Below are 17,837 nucleotides of genomic sequence, written 5' to 3' on the forward strand. Positions count from 1 at the left end.
ACCTCCATTATGAACGGCTTATCAACATCGGGACGATGCAAGATGGGAGCGCTAGCAAAACGGGATTTAATAGATGAAAAGGCCCTGGAGACCTCTTCAGACCACAATTTGGGATTCGCTCCCTTCTTGGTGAGGGCTACCAAGGGAGCTACCAAAGTTGAGAAGTGGGGAATGAACTGGCGGTAATAATTAATGAACCCCATAAAGCGCTGCACCGCTTTAAGAGAATGGGGTTCTTGCCAGTCCATCACAGCCTGTAGTTTGGCAGGATCCATAGCCAATCCCTGGGCGGAGATGATATAGCCCAGGAAAGGTAAAGACTCCTGCTCAAACATACACTTCTCCAACTTTGCGTAGAGAGAATTTGCCCGTAAGAGGTCGAAGACTCTGCCAACATCTCTCCGGTGGGAGTCAATATCTGGAGAAAAGATGAGAATATCATCCAGATAGACTACGACCGAGGTGGAAAGCATATCCCGGAAGATGTCGTTGACAAAGTCTTGGAAAACGGCTGAGGCATTACAGAGCCCGAAGGGCATCACCAGATACTCATAGTGCCCATCTCTGGTGATAAACGCCGTCTTCCATTCGTCCCCCTCACAGATGCGAATCAGGTTATAAGCACCCCGCAGATCCAATTTGCTAAATACCTTAGCTCCCCTTAGCCTATCAAAAAGCTCAGAAATCAGGGGCAGCGGATACTTATTTTTAACGGTGATGGCGTTAAGACCCCTGTAATCTATGCAAGGACGTAATTCATCATTCTTCTTCTGCACGAAGAAGAACCCTGCCCCTGCTGGTGACACTGACTTCCTAATGAACCCTCTTGCCAAATTCTCCTGGATGTATTGGGACATGGCCTCCGTTTCCGGAAGAGAGAGGGGATAGACACGTCCCAGAGGAGGTTCTGCTCCAGGCAAGAGATCTATAGGACAGTCATAGGGGCGGTGAGGTGGAAGGGTCTCCGCAGCCTTTTTGGAGAAGACGTCTGCATAGGACCAATAGTATTTGGGGAGAGAAGAGAGATCTGCGGGTATCTCAGTGGTGGAAACCTGAACGCACTCTTTCACACATCTGCCCTTACAGGATTCACTCCAACCCAATATCCTCCCAGAGGACCACTCAATATTTGGAGAGTGGAAACGGAGCCAGGGTATTCCCAGCAGAATCTCATCCATTCCCTCGGGAAGGACAAGAAGGGAAACTATCTCCTGGTGGGATGGGGACATAGCTAACGTGAAAGGGACAGTCTGGTGTGTGATCTGAGATGGAAGTGTTGACCCGTTCACTACTCTGACAGTCACCGGTTTGGCGAGCATCACCAGAGGTATTGCATGGTGCAGAGCAAAAGCCGAGGACATGAAATTCCCCTCAGCTCCGGAGTCCACACAAAGCTCGACTGTCAGAGAGTGAGAGCCTAATATGATTGTCCCCTTGAAGGACAGCTTGGAGGAAAAAGCCGCTGTGTCTAGAGAACCTCCTCCAAGGGTCACTAGACACGGTCGTTTACCCAACCGCCGTGGACATTTATTGGCATAATGTCCCTCTTGATGGCAATTTCTGCAAACCACGGGTACTCGAGCGGTCCGAGACTTAGGTCCCGCTCGAGAGACCTCCATGGCCTCATGGGAGTCGGACGCCTGAACGGAAGATTCTAAAGGTCTGGCAAAGGTGGGAGCCAGCCGAAACCTCTGCCTACACTGGGCCCGCTCCAACCTCCGCTCGTTAAAACGGAGGTCGATGCGGGTAGATAGAGAAATAAGCTCCTCCAGTGTGGCGGGAATCTCCCTGGTGGCCAAGGCGTCCTTCACATGGTCTGCCAGTCCTCTCCAGAACACCGGAATAAGGACTTTATCCGGCCACTCCAGCTCCGAGACCAGAGTCCGGAATTGAACGGCGAACTGGCTGACCATGGACAAACCCTGGGTTGTAGCCAACAATTGGAGCGCGGTATCGTGGGTGACACGAGGTCCCAAAAAGACCTGTTTCAGAGCGTCCAAGAAGAGAGGAGCACTCTGTACCACACGATCATTGCGCTCCCATAGCGGCGTTGCCCACTCCAACGCCCTGTCCGATAAAAGGGATAAAATAAATCCCACTTTCGCCCGTTCCGTAGGAAAACGTGCAGCCAGAAGCTCAGGATGTATGGAGCACTGACTCACGAATCCCCGAAATTGTTTACTGTCACCAGCAAACTTGTCTGGAAGAGGGAGACGGGATAAAGTCGGAGCAGGGGTGGCAGAGGACAAACTGGCTGCAGCTACACTTGCAGCCTGAACAGCGACTGCGGTAACATCCACAGCTGAGGTTGTGCGCTCGAGAGCCGCCAACCTACCCTCCAGCAGCTGGATGTACCGCTGTAAACGCTGACCGTCCGCCATTAACTAGCCAGACCATGGCGCTAGTATACTGTTAGGGCTAGCGGAACTCACCGAGTAGAAATAGATATTTATTATAAATGGTGCGTTCGCAGCCCGGGGTCCACCGTGCAGGGTGAACCTGCTGCTAGTGAATGGTGGCACTGTTTGGCGGTATAGACTAGCTCTGTTACCTCACAGAGCAGCCGCGAGAGGAAAGCACTGCGCCCTGTTAGCCTCACAGGAGCACAAGCTTACTGCCAAGCTGATAGCAGTCTGTGGTTATACAACATGCAATCTCCTCACCGGAGAAGCCGGTATTCTAGGGGCTTATTTCAGCCGGGTCCCTGAACACTCTCATACAATCTCCTCACCGGAGGTGCCGGTATTCTAGGGGCTTATTTCAGCCAGGTCCCTGAACACACTTATGCATAACCACACTGGGGCAAAGCACATATGACTTGATACTAGCGCATGGCCGTGCGGCCATGCGAGCCTTAAATAGTTGCAGCATGTTTAGGACCTTACAAAGAAGGACCAATGGAGTGCTGCAGCACCTGAGCATGTGACCCTGGATCTCCACTGAGAGATCTCGCCCTGGGCATGCTCAGAGTGCAAAGCAGGATTTAGTCCTAGCAGCTACAAGGACCTTAGCTGCAGTATTTGATCATGTGACCCTCGATCTCCACTGAGAGATCTTACTCAGGGCATGCTCAGAATGTGAAAAGCAGGACTTAGCCCCAGAAGCGTCCGCTCGCTGCTGCCCAGCACTGACTTCAATGGGAGAAGCAGGAAACGCAGCAGTAACTCTTAGCACAGAGTCAGACTGAGCGAGACGCTGGGATCGACGTCTCCGCTGAGCAGGCTCCACTGCGGCAGGAGAAGAATGGGAGACCGCAGCGGAGATGGCCCGAGATTCCCCCTGTGCAGAGGCAGGAACTCGACCCCTAACATATGGTATCGGAATAATGTTGTCAGAGTACTGCGCCGGTTTTGCAGATTTTTAAAAAAACTTGACAAACCAAACCAACTTTTTTTTAAATGGAAAAATGCTAAGAAACAAGAAACATTTTTTCCTTCATAATTACATGTATATAACGCTAAATAATAATAAAAAAGCCTCCCCTTTAGCATATGTTTACATGGTGCGTTTTGGCTTGATTTTTTCCTTTAACATTTGTGAGTTAGCAAGATAGTGGAATACATATTCCCCATCCCTTTACAATGCCATTTCAAACATGCGCATTTGAGTTTTGGGCTTCGCCCGCCACTACCACCATGTCCACCACCATGTCATTATTCGGCCTTCGCTTACAATTTGCAGAGTACCAGCCAGTGCCATGAAACTTGAGTTTGGTAAGGGCCCTCAGGAGGCCCTGTATCATACATTTGGGAGATCTTTCACTCCTACATTTAGTAGGTCCCTTCCTTATGCCAAATAGTTTGCAAAATAGTGGAATACATATTCCCCCCCCTCCCATTTAAAACATGCCCATTTGAATTTTGGGCCTTGCTCGCCACCACCATGTCAACCGCCATGTCATTATGCAGCCTTCGCTTTTAATTTTTAGAGTGCCACCAGGTGCTGTGAAACCTGCATTTGTAAGGTCCACAGTTCATTTTTGCTACCAGATCCCAATGGAACCATGGTCATAGCTGGTGAAGCTGCTGTAAGGTGAATATAATACAGGAGTTGGGTGAGCTGTATGATCAATGTCAGGAAATTGGATTCTACCAGACACCAAAAGCATTAGAATTAAATTCGGAATACAGTAGATGCAAGCAAGGACCTGTATTGTGCTCAGTCTGTCAGGCCTGAAACCCATGTCCGGAACATGTACAAGCCTCATTTTACTTGCCAGTAGCCTCCTCCAAGGAAAGAGACAGGTATGTCTTTGACCAATCTGAACAATGCCAAGCACTTCTTCTGGAAACTACCCAACCAGGCAGAATGTATCTTTTGCATAGCTTTGACAACAATGGAGTAATTACAGGATATGTTCCAGAGAGTGTAGAGGTCTGTGGAGTGTATTACTTAGGTGACAGGCTGTGCTACAGGGATCAGGTAAAGGCCTTAGCGTGGCAATGACCGTGTTCCAATATGTGGAAGGCTGCGGTCTAATAAGTTTGTGGAGCATGTTAACCCAGTCTCTTAAATATGCTTAAAATGTACAGAAAGTGACCAATACCCCACCACCATATTTTTGTAATGACCCAAATGTAGAAAATGTAAGGGAAGTGACAGTTTAATAAAGAGACAGAAGTCTCATTTAGGATCCTGGAAAAGTCAGCAATGGTCTTTGTCCAGCACCAGAGAATGTAAAGTGCTAACGAATATGTACGCCCTTTCTAATTAACAATTTGTGAACAGACACATATGCTAACAAGGGACAACTGAACGCTGTGGATGTGGTTGCTGACTATTGAGTACAAAATCTTTGTCTGATTGAACTGACCCTTCCCCTGTGTTATGGCCTTTCCAATCTGCTGTCCATGAAGCAGTCGCTGATGCCTCCTGCCCACAACCTGCAGTTGCACAGACACAACAGTCAGTAACCACATCCAGTTCATTATCCCAGTGCAGCATTCACTTGTCCCTGCCCCAGACGATTAACAGAAAGAAGAAATATCGACCCACCCACAGGCTAAAATGCTAAACACCCACATAGCCAGATTGGTAGCCCTGGAAACGGTGCTGTTTAAACTTATGAGAACTGAGCCCCATGGTACTCTATTACCATCCGACAATATTTTTCCTGGTGTGCAGTCAACGCGTTACATAAGCACGTGTTACACAATATCAGCCGTGGTCTGGCCAACGTAGTCTCACGCGTTGACAAGTTCTTGTGGACAGGGATGCTACATTTCCCTTATGGCACACTGGCTGAACCTGGTGGAGTCTGGAACAGAGTCAGAGGCTGGAACATCACACATCTTACCCACACCAAGAATAGAGGTCCCAACTTCCATCAGGGTTTCAGTCTCCTCTTATTCCAGTTCCTGTGTCTCCTCCTCCTCACTGAAAGTAGCCTCCTCATCACTCCCCAGCTGGGAGGTCTGCAGCACTGCCTTGGTAAAGCGGCAGCACGCTCTGCTGAAGCTCATCTGTTTAGGTGATAAAGCTCACAACGCAGCCAAGCTGTTAAAGGTGATAAAAGAACAGACCGATTAGTGACTCTCCCCGTTGAACCTCCAACCAGGTCTGGTTGTGTGCCATAATGGATGTAACTTGGAGGCAGCTTTAAAGCACGGCAAGCTGGTAAACACGTTCTATGCATGGCCCACATGATGAACTTGTTTGTACAGCATTTTTTTAAAAACATACCCTGACTTGCCGGACCTACTTGCCAAGGTTCAGCGTGTCAGTGCACATTTCTGAAAGTCATCTCAGCTTTTGGTGGACTAGCTTTGATGCAACAGCGCTTTAATTTGCCTCGTTGCCGACTGATTTGTGCCCTGCCCACACCCTTTAATTGGACCTTTAATAAAAATAATAATAATAGCAATAATAATAATAATAAAAAATAAGAATAATTTTATTTATATAGTGCCAACATATTCCACAACACTTAACATTTTAGAGGGGACTTGTACAGGTAATAAAAGACATTACAGAATAACAATAATCACATAAACAACAGATAATAAGAGGAATGAGGGCCCTGCTCACAAGCTTACAATCTATGAGGAAATAGGGAGACACAAAAGGTGGATGGTAACAATTGATTTCCTTGTTCTGACCAGCCATAATGTAAGAAATCGGATGTTCATTCAATGCTCCATGAACCGGTTACCAACCAGTATGTGACAGACACAGAGGGCTAATAAATGCATAAAGCGTGTGAGAACAAGATGCAAGGATCCTAGTGATGAAGAAAATTTTGAATGGGCAACACAGGGATAGTTAGATAAATGTGTTGCGGTGTTAGGCGGTTCATATGTTGCCAAGGCTTATTGAGCAGCAGAGAGCAGTGTCTGAATTCCAACAACTGCTGAGTGGGTGTAGATCAATGCATTTGTGAGGTTCTTCAAAACTTTGAATACTGCACCAAGTTGGTGAGCGCTGATGATGCTATTGTCAGGGTAACTATCCCGCTGCTCTGTCTATTAAAATGTTCGCTGCAGAATCTCAAAGAGGAAGCTTTGAATGCCGAGCAGGTGGCTATGGAGCATTTTTTTAGAGTGGCTGATACCACACAGCCCAGCATCACACAATATTCTCAAGCCACATTGGGTGATAATGAGGAACAGGAGGAGGAGGAAGAGTCGGAACTGAAGTTTTTAGTCTGCCCTACAGAGGGGACTCCCAATCCCAGCTTCATACCTGTTCAGGCTATGCATTGTGAGGATGAGAGGATGGTTAGTGTTCTTCCTGGTGAGGACACTGAACTCTTTGTAGTCTGCCACACATGGCAGAGTTCACGTCTAGATGCCTTTCCCAAGACTCTTGCGTGAAACACATTTTCAACATAAAATGGTGGCTGTGCACCTTTCTTGACCTACAGTACAAGGAGAAGTTTGCTTCTCTCATATCGAAGGCAGATGTGCCATTTTCAGAGCATGAATGCCAGAGGGCCTTTGTGGAAGACTTGCTAAAAACATTACCCCCAGACAATGCTGCTGGCAGAGGTACCGGCTCTTTTCACCCACAGGGATTACAGAGGAGGGCCACACATACCAGGTGCAACTCGGGGGAGGGGGAAATGTTCATCAACTGTCACATTTTCATGAGACAGTTACATCAGTAAGGGCTATCTGTGGGTGTAACTATGATGGGGAGGGACAAGTTGACCAAAATGGTGAAGGACTATTTAAGTGACCATACCAGCGCCCTTCCTTATTCTTCAGTGCCCTTTAACTATTGGTTGTCCAAGCTCCACATTTAACCCAATCTCTTCTTCTAGACCTTGAAGGGGCTGCCATGCCCTGCTGCAAGTGTGTTGTCTGAGCGGGTTTTTAGTTTGGCTGGTGCAATTATAACCAATAGGCGTACACGCCTGTCAATGGAAAATGCAGACAGGCTGACTCTTCTAAAATTGAACAAGGGCTGGATTTCCAGGGACTTTGTAAGTCCTACGGATGACAGCAACGTAATGGAAAAGCAGACCAAATGTTTTGTTTGGGAAGTTATCTTAACATCTATCCCTTACCATCCAAACCCATTTTGTTCATGAAATCACCTCCTCCTCCTGCTTCTGCAACAAGTACTTAGTGGTCATGTATGTATACCCCACGTCTGTAATGTTTTGTACTTTGTGAAAACTTGCCACATTGTGCAATGGTGAAACTTGTACTCCCTATTGATTCCCTTGCTGACACACTCCAACAGCAGAGTAATGAAGATTATTGACCCTGTTAAATTGTCACACAAGTTTATCTCTACCCGGATTACGACAGTCACACAACTGCTAGATAAAGATACGCTATTTTTGAAACCAATAGAAAATTATGATTTTTTTTCAATCATCTTGCTGACACACGCCAAATGCGGAGTAATGAAGATTATTGCCCCTTCTAAATTGTCACGTAAGATTATCTCTACCCGGATTGTGCCTGTCTCACAACTTCTAGACAAATATTAGGTATTTTAAGCAATAGATGAGTAATATTATTTAGCAATTGCATTTTAAAATGGATGTTACTATTTGCTGCCACTGAGGAATATTATTTTGTGGCAAAAAAGAATGTATAGGCTGCTACACAGGAATATTATGTAGCTCCCAAAAATGGTTTTGAATATGTTGGTACTACCCAATATTATTTCCCTCTACAAATAACTGATTTTTATATTTTGGTAGTGGATGAAATCCTCCCTATTTCTCCCTAATCCCACAGTCTGTTCATAATACTAACTACTATACAACACAGTGGAAAATAGCAGAGCTGCAGCATGTACTTGCAATCATGAGAACACCCAGGTGCCTGCCTGCCTTTCACCCTCCCTTCTATTAAATCTCTCCCTACCTAAATCCCAACCTAACAAACAAGTAATCTCTTAACAATCTTCAGCTCTTAAAAGAGCTTTTTTGGAATAAATAACACTCACTTTAACCTCCTATCACTCTCCCTACACTCCTTTCACTTTCCCTACACTGAAATTACGCTCTCCCTATGCTGTTTCTGGCTGCAATGTGGGCAAGATAGCGCCGGCAGCCTTTAAATAGTCCCTATGGTGCTGAAAGGCCAGCCAATCACAGTAATGACACATCAAAGATGGCACCGGCATTACTGTGATTGGCAAGCCAGCCCAGCATGTTCATTGGCTACAAATAAAGTGCCAAATATGCTGGGAGGGTCACTCGAATATACCGAGGCGAATAACTTATTACTCGCCGAGTAACGAATAGCCCGAATTCCATACTATTTGTGTGAGTAACGAATAGTGCCGAATGTATCCGCTCATCACTAATGAGTGTCAATTAACATTTTTAGCACTCTGTATGGCATATGGATATGATGTATTCACTATATTGCACTTTATTGATGAAATTATATAAATATTAATGAATGTATTGACCCTGACACTGGAAATGACCTACTGTTAATTACTTTTTGCACTTTATTATCTGTGTTGATGTATAATAACCTATAAAAACCTTGCTATATCACTTGTACACTGCTTGAGAACAGTTTTCAACAGAACCAAAACTTTGCTGAGCCCCAATGGGCTATTAAATCACAGTTTTTAATGAACTCTTGATGGAGTGTTGCTTTCATTTTTTTGAGCTAGTCACAATTATAAATGAGAGGACAAACCAATTCATATTTTTTCAACCCTGAAAACTGAAATTGAACTGGCTGCTATAGGAGATAAAGACACTGCATGCTACAATCATTTTCCTGCATGAGACCTATTTTCCTAATATTATTATTTGTATTTGGGGTTTTCAGTATTTGATAGGAAAGCTAAAGCCTTTGCATAGCTCATTGCAATCTTCGTGTCACATTCTTATATTGTAAACATAAGTTAGACGTCTATTAAACATTTTTGACCTCATATAAGAGTGGGTGACAAATAGCCCTGCTGTAAATTCTTCTCCGAGAAGACAAGCTACTGTGTATATTCCATTCTCTGTCCATGGTCCTGACCAAGGGGATTTTTGCCACAACACCATTTTATATTAGCACATTATAAATATTTCAAACTCAATTTGTGACAGAATCAGTCATGCTTTATCAGAGAGAAGCAACATTTTCTTCAGTATAATAAATCATGCAGTCATACATATAGGCAAGAAAGGCTGTTTCTGGGACAATAAACTGCTCTCTTTTGAATTAAGAAAACATATTGAAAAGGCTCGCTCAGAGGCGTATCTAGGGGTTTCGTTCAGGGGGAGGTGAAACTTCTGAGTGGGCCCCTAACCACGTAACCCTGATTGCAAACATGGTGGTATACCCTAATAGTGGATGTAACAGAACCTCCACAGATGACCCTGTTGTTCCTAAAAAAAATATCTATACAAAGACTAACACTGATATTGCAGACATATGGTGACCATATAGTGATAGATACTAGTCTGCAGAACATATAAGAAATTACAGTAGAGTTATTGATAGTGACTTACAGCTGATGTTCATTCTATTGGGGCCATTCACTTTTCCAGTCTTCTCCATCTGGCGAAGAATGCCATGAAAACTTCTTCAGTCAGTACTCAGCTGCAGAGATTACAACAAAGACACAAATGACTTCTCACATTTTGGACACCATCCCAATCTATCCCCAACTGCACAAAGTCCTGTTTCTGTTATTAACTCAATACTGAGCTGCTGCTGTTGTATGTGTCTTTATTACTGAAACTACTATGTGGTACTGTGTGGCCTCTAATTTTCCTCCTACTGTAGCCCTAGATCCCCCTTTCATTAAAGTATGATGTCAACAAAAGTACCCCACAAACACTGTATACCCCCACAGTGCCCTCTACATGCACAGTTTGATGACCCTACTGAACCCCAATACTCAGCTCAAATATGGTAACCTCAATACAGTATGATCCCAAAACTCTGACCCTCACATGGCCCTCCATGCAGTATAATTAGCCTACATCCAGTGAATTGGCCCCACACTGTATAATGGCCCCTACACAGCCCTCCACATACTATGAAGAACCTCACACAAATCTTCACACTGTACAATTGCTTGAATAAAATATAATAAACCCCATAGTCCTCCATACAGTGTAATGTGCCCATAGTCCACACAGTATAATGCACTCCCCATATTCATCCATATAGTATAATGTACAGCCCATAGTCATCTGTTTAGTATTCCATACAGTATAATGAATTCACCATAGTCTATACAGTATACTGCACCACCCATAGTCCTCTGTTTGGTATAATGCACCCCATAGTCCATACGCATAATGCACCCCATAGTCCTCTGTATAGTATATTGTATCCCATAGTGATTTGTATAGTACAATGCTCTCCATAGTCCATATAGTATAATGCACCCAATAGTCCTCTGTGTAGTATAATGCACCCCATAGTCCATACAGTATAATGCACAGCCCACAGTCCTTACAGCATAATGCACCCCATAGTCCTCTGTATAGTATAATGCCCCACATAGTCCTCTATAGTATAAATCACCCCATAGTCCAAATAGTATAATGCACCCCGTAGTCTATGTAGATCCCCTTTTCATTGCACACCTAAAGTATGATGTCAGCAAAAGTACCCCACAAATACTGTGATACCCCACTGTACCGTTCATAGGCACAGTATGATGACCCTATGGTACCCCACCCCTTATCTCCTCCAGAAAAATATGGTTACCCAACACAGTATGATCCCCATAGTCATCTGTATGGCATGTAATGCATCTCATAGTCCTCTGTATTGTATAATGCACTCCATAGTCAATATCGTATAATGCACTTTTACTATATGGACTATACTTTTAAGGGGTTGTTATATCCCAAAAAAGACTTAGGTAAAAAGGACCATATATGGTTATGAGACACAGCAAATCATCAAAAAAACGACCCAAAGTAATTAGCTATGAATAAAGTGCATCAGAGAGGTATGCTGAGGCATTACCTTTAAGCAGTGGCTGCACCCCGATGCGCGTTGTGCGTATGGCTTTATCACATAGAATGTGCATCTGTAAAGCCATACGCAAAACATGCGTCGGGGAGCAGACACTACTTAAAGATGTTTCAGCATACTTTTTTTATGCACTTTGCATACATTTCGTTACTCTGGGCCTTTTTCATAGATACACTGTATCCTAACAAGGGACCCCTTTGTTATTTTTAGTCACACTATTTGAATTTTGCTGGATCATTGCTTTCACTAGGTGTTTATTTCATTTAACTCCTCTTTGGGCCCCTCATACCTCTGGGAAGTTTTGCTTTAAGCTCCCTCTACACTCTTTATACATGCAGGCCCTGAAAATAACACTGTTTAACTTGGAGTTTTTCTTTTAATACTCCTTTTTACACCTTATGTATTAGCAATATCTTGCCTTGAATTGATGGCTTTTTTTGCATAAAATTGTCCATGCTTTGCACAACTTTTTAATTGTTTTTAATATATTTGTTATAATAAAAAATCATGTTATTTTATGGCTCACTGCTTCCCTATTCTTTCTTTTCATCTATAAATTAATCATTGGTTGGTAAACTAAGTTGGCAGCCCTTGATGGTTCCTTTATTAGAAAGCATGGGACTAGGACAATCTCCCTTCAGTTTACTGAGGGGATCTGGTAAGTGCCCCATGTCACCTAGGTAAGCCATGCCCAATGCCTACCTCTCCACTTGATTGTCAGCTCCACTGTTCAGCTACATCTTTGTTGTCAGCACTCAAGCCGGCAATGAAGGCTGAGAGGAAGTGCTAAAGAGGGATTACTGAGGAAAGCTAAAGTGCTTAGCGGGTTTAGGGCTGCTTTTGGGACATTTGTGAGGTCATTTGCATGAACTATCAAAGTTGTTTTTCTTTGCAATGCTAAATCTTTCTGTCATCACAAATGTGTATTTGCACATAATACCCAGTGCACATAGTACCCACCTTACTGTCTCCTTTTCATCTTTAATCACTACTACAGGACTTAAATCAAGTACCAGGAGCCCATACGTCTTAGTAACACTCTCTTGAAATGATCATTATTATAGTTTGTTTTATTTTAGTTTATTAGTTTATATGATTATAAGGAGTATACTTTCCAAAAAGGTAGACTTGATTACACCTATAAGTAAGTGCATATAAATATCATATACTATCCAAGCATTCATTGTGAAATTGACATCTGTGCACTAATTTGTTATGTATGTCCTTCAGACTCAGGTATCAGGGTTAGGTATCAGAGTCAAGTATCAGAGTTAGGTATCAGAGTCAAGTATCAGAGTTATGTATCAGAGTCAAGTATCAGAGTTAGGTATCAGAGTCAAGTATCAGAGTAAGGTATCAGAGTTAGGTATCAGAGTCAAGTATCAGAGTAAGGTATCAGAGTCAAGTATCAGAGTAAGGTATCAGAGTCAAGTATCAGAGTCAGGTATCAGAGTAAGGTATCAGAGTCAAGTATCAGAGTAAGGTATCAGAGTCAAGTATCAGAGTTAGGGTACCGTCTCACAGTGGCACTTTGGTCGCTACGACGGCACGATCCGTGACGCTCCAGCATCGCTCCAATATCGCTCCAGCGTCGTAGACTGCGGTCACACTTCGCAATGCACGACACTGGAGTGATAATTTCACAATGTATTTGCGATGTAGAAGCTGTTGGTTACTATGCGCACATCGTATACAATATCGTGCACACCTTTGTTACACCATGCGATCATGCCGCCACAGCGGGACACTAGACGACGAAAGAAAGTTTCAAACGATCTGCTGCGACGTACGATTCTCAGCGGGGTCCCTGATCGCAGGAGCGTGTCAGACACAGCGAGATCGTAACGATATCGCTGGAACGTCACGAATCGTGCCATCATAGCGATCAAAATGCCACTGTGTGACGGTACCCTAAGGTATCAGAGTCAAGTATCAGAGTAAGGTATCAGAGTCAAGTATCAGAGTAAGGTATCAGAGTCAAGTATCAGAGTCAAGTATCAGAGTCAAGTATCAGAATCAGATATCAGACAGAGTATTTCTGATGTTTGACTTTGATTTGTGACCATGTCCTAAAATGAACACTGTACCTTTGTGCAGCCACATCTACACACTTACTGCAAATACAATCACTGATCATGTTTATACCAGATACACTGTGTGCACAATTATTAGACAAATGAGTATTTTGACCTTATCATCATTTTTATGAATAGTTTCCAAATCCAAGCTGTATAAACTTGAATGCTTATTTGATGATGCAGTAGGTGATGTGTATTTGTGTAATGAGGGAGTCTGTGACCTAGGGACATCAACACTCTTTTTCAAGATGTGCAGAATTATAAGGTAGCTTGTTTTCATCAGGAAAAATGGGCCAAAAAAAGAGATTTAACAATTCTGAAAAGTACAAAATTGTTCAAAGTCTTACAGAGGGATGCAGAACTTGTGGAATTCTAATTGAGGCATGATCACAGAGCCATCAAACATTTTGCAGCAAACAGTCAACAGGGTCACAAAAAAGCAAAGTGTTGAGGAAAAAAGATGCCAATTAACTGCCAAAAATTTGAGTAGAATCAAACGTAAAGTGACCAGTAACCAATTATTCCCCAGTGCTCTCATATTCCAGAACTGACCTCCACTCAACAAAACACATAGGTTGAAATGTCATGACTGGACTACGAAATATCTGAAGACAAATTTTTCAAAAGTTTTATGGACTGATGAGATGAGAATGACTCTTTACAGACCAGATGAATGGACTCATGGCTGGATCAGTAAAAGGCACATACCTCCACTTTGACTCAGACACCAACAAGGTGGAGGTGAGGTACTGCTTTGGGCTGGTATTATTAAAAATGAGATAGTTGGACCTATTTTGGGTTGCAAACGAAGTCAAAATCAACTCTCGAACCTATAGCCACTTTTTAGCAGACTCTTTTTTTCAAGCAGTCGTACAGGAAAAAAGCCTACATCTTTCAAGAAAACAATGATTTTTATGCAGGACAATGCCCAATAACATGCATTGAAGTCCTCCACTGTTTGGCTGACCATAAAATTCTTACAGATGAAAGAATAATGACATGGCTTCTTTCTCACCTGACCAAAACCCTATTGAGAACCTGCGGCCCTTCTCCAACAGAAGATTTACGGTAAAGGAAAACACTCCACTTCTTTGAACAGTGTTTGGGAGGCTGTGGATGGTGCTGCCCAAAATTTGATTGTTAACAGATTAAGAAACTGACAGGGAGGTTATATTGAAGACAGGGTGGTTATATTGGTCAATGATATTTGCTTTTTAAATGTCAGAAATGTATGTTTGGACATTTTGAGTTGTTCAGTTATTATTCTAGTTTTAGCAGATGAAAATAAACAATTAAGATAGGAAAATGTAAGTTTTGCATTCAGTTGTATAATAATGTTTCATGCTACTAGTTGCCCAATAATTCTGCACACATAGTTATTCTCCTATGTATGACAAAACCTCACTTTTCCTTTCTTAAATATACAGTTTTCAGGTTTATAAACCTTGAATTTTGACTGACAGCGCTGTAGTTGTTCAATAATTAAATAATCCTAAAAATACAAATTGCCTAATTGTGCACACAGTGTACAGTGCTGAGTGAATCCATTTTTTTTCTTTAAAAACAAAAAGTTATAATTGTTTTGAGTGAATGTTTAAGACCAGTTTGCCCATTATTTTGCATGAAGGTTCAAGTAGAGCTTAAATTAGGAGCAATTTGACCATCTAGAAAGCAATGCAGAAAAATGTGTACTTCAGTTTGGCTATAGTAAAAAGTTCAGAACAATATGAACCACGCGGCTCCGATTCATCAAGACCGGCGTTGTCTCTTGATGAATCAGGCTTGTTTGAAAAGTGGCGTGTGCCTCCATGTTGCTCGCCTCCATGTGGTTTGTCTCCAGTCTTACTCCTGTCAGGGATTGCAGTAAGATTTCTGGCGCAAGGTACACTACAGCTCATCATGAAAAGCCTTGGTGTTAGGCCTCCATTCCATACCCAGCGTTGTCCATTTTCATGGAGCTGGGTGAAACTAGCATGAAATGCCAAAATGTAAAAAAATTCAACACACCTCCATGTTGAGTAAAAATTTTGCAAGTTTTTAAAGTGATTTACGCCAAAGTAATCTCTTAGATGAAGCATAGCAAACTATAAGAAACAAAGATAAAGCTAAAGCATGAACAGTATTAACATAATTTAGTGAAACCTTTCAGTTTTGAATATTAGGCTTCATGTATATTTTCTCAGTAGAGCAGTCTAAATTTTGAGATTTCCAATTATGTTGATTTTGCTGCCAATTGAATGAAGGTCGGAAACCTCACATAGACTACAGGCATGCCTAAAAATTATACATGAATTTTGTTAGGAAAATGTCCTATTAGATTATTGAAAAATCAGGATGCATTCAAAACCATACAGTCAATTGTATTTCCACTCTAAATCGTAAAAGGGTTTTCCAGGCTTAGAAAAATTTGGCTATTTTCTTCTAAAAATCTCTGCTTATCCATGGGTCACGTTTAGTATCGCAGCTCAACTGAAATATAGAAAATGGGGCTGAGCTTCAATTCGAACACATCCTGTAAGCAAGTGTGGTGCTATTTGTGGAAGAAAGCAGCTGTGTTTTGCAATTTTGGAAACCCCTTTTTAATAACATTCATCACAAAAATTATTGTTGCAGTGGCCTGTCTTAGCTTGTCATTTTGACATGATATAGCCTAAGATTGTTTATAATATATAATGTTATTAATATACTGCATTGTACTGATGATTTATGTTTACATGAAGAACAAACCATATCGTTATAGAAAGGAAAGAACCCAAGAAAGGAATGCCCAGAAAATATCTCACAGAAGAATACGTATCATATAAGTTTTATGGGTGAAAATCATAATGCACCAAAAATTACTTTTACTGATTAACTATGTACATAAAAGACCTTTTGTAAAAAATAGGCATCAAGTTCCAAGATCATGATGTAAGCTAGACATGGAAATGTCTCCTTCTTCAAATCTGACCAGAAATCACTTAAACATTAACAATCACCACATGCCCCAATTTTTTTCTTTAGATTTAGTTGCTCTTTTTTTGTATTATTTATAGTTATTATTTGCAGGTCTGAAGAAAGAAGAGTTCTTGAGAGCTGACTCTGCAATTGGAAACATGTGTCTGCTCAGGCGTATTGTAAAATGAAAACATACAGGCAGTTTGGGAAATCTTTGTAGGCTTCAGTACCGAGTTGAAAATATGCATAATAAAAAATGAGAAAGAGAAAAGCTCTAGAACACATCCCATTGATCCTACATATAGACAGACAAATTAGGAAGCCAAGAGGATTCAGAGGGAGAAACAAAGAATTTTAATTGATGAGGGAAGAAAGTGTCCAGACTAATGTCTTGTCGCAAGCGTGTTGCCTGTTCGTGACTAGTGAGAGTTCATTAGAGACCTTGTGTTTACTAATCTACAACCACCTTACCCATCTTATATTTTGCAAATATTGTACATGTACTGACTGTGTTTAGAATAAATATTAAATGTGGTTTAAAAACAACCACAAAAAGGCCTTAGAGCTGTGAAAAGTAGGCCAGAAAGGATCAGGTTTTCCATTTATTTATTGTCATTAAATGCCCTTGATAATTTGAGTTGTTAAATAAAAGTTAGAAGTTTTGACCAATTGACAACACAGCTGTATTTTTACATGAAGTTTTATGAAGAGCCCTTGCATGATGCGACATTAGTTTGCAAAGACCACCATCTGCTGGGAGGGTGAAGCAAGGTGGAATCAATCTGTGCCAGAATAAATGCAGGAGGAGCAAGTTCTTGTGCTGGAACTGGTCAGGTGACCGGCATGACAGAGTTCCTGAATATAAAAGCCTTGCTTGCCAAACCGCAGGAGGATTTGGCACCAAGAAATAGAGAGGAGCAGCTGTGTGTTAGGAGTCGAGTTCCCGCCGCTGCACAGGGGGAATCTCGAACCATGTCTGCTGTGGTCTCCCATTCTGCATCAGCCGCAGTGGAGCCTGCTCAGCGGAGACGTCGGTCCCAGCATCTCACTGAATCTGATACTGTGCAAAGGGTTACTGCTGCCTCTCCAGGCTTTACTATTGTACCCTGCACTGGTCTGCGGTGAGCAGACGTTTCTGGGACTAAGTCCTGCTTTGCACACACTGAGCATGCCCAGGGCAAGATCTCTCAGTGGAGATCAAGGGTCACATGCTCAGGTACTGCAGCAACTTCCATTGGTTCTCCAGGAAGGCCCTGTACCTGATCAAGTTCTGTGGCAGCCTTCCATTGGTCCTTCTTGGAAGGTCCTGTAGGTGCTACAACTATAAAGGGTTCTCATGACTGCACGGCCATGCGCTAGTGTCAATTTGTATATGAGCTCAGCGACAATGTGGTCATGTTTTGTATGCAGTCAG

This window comes from Ranitomeya imitator, chromosome 1 (assembly GCF_032444005.1).
Source record: "Ranitomeya imitator isolate aRanImi1 chromosome 1, aRanImi1.pri, whole genome shotgun sequence".
Lineage (NCBI taxonomy): Eukaryota > Metazoa > Chordata > Amphibia > Anura > Dendrobatidae > Ranitomeya > Ranitomeya imitator.